This window comes from Cebus imitator, unplaced genomic scaffold (genome assembly GCF_001604975.1).
Source record: "Cebus imitator isolate Cc_AM_T3 unplaced genomic scaffold, Cebus_imitator-1.0 Scaffold301, whole genome shotgun sequence".
NCBI classification, from domain to species: Eukaryota; Metazoa; Chordata; class Mammalia; order Primates; family Cebidae; genus Cebus; species Cebus imitator.
Genome location: NW_016107616.1, coordinates 940,909 through 941,476, shown reverse-complemented (window position 1 = coordinate 941,476; position 568 = coordinate 940,909).

Here is a 568-nt window from a genome sequence, read left to right as displayed (position 1 = left end):
AAAAAAAACAAAACAAAACAGGAGTTGTAACTTTCGTCTCTGACAAAATAGACTTTAATAGTAACAAAGACTAAAAATCACAAAGAAGGACATTACATAATGGTAAAAGGATCAATGTAACAATAGGAGTCAATGATCATAAATATATATGCACCCAATATAGGAGCACCCAGATACATAAGACAAGTTCTTAATGACTTATAAAGAGACTTGGACTCCTACACAATAATAGCGGGAGACTTTGACACCACATTGTTAATATTCGATGGATCAACGAGATAGAAAATTAAAAGGGACATTTATGATTTGAACTCAGACCTGGAACAAGTAAATTCAGTGAATATTTATAGAATTCTTCACCCCAGGTCCGCAGAACATACATTTTTTTCAGTATCACATTACACCTATTTTGAAAGCCACCACCTAAATGGAAGTAAATCTCTCTTCAGCATTTGCATGGCATTTCACAGATTTAAATGAAATATTGGTTGGCTGTTTGTTTGTTATTTTCTCCCTTTATTCCTTCCTGTCTCTGCTGTTAGGTACAATTATGGGCATAAAAGAGGTT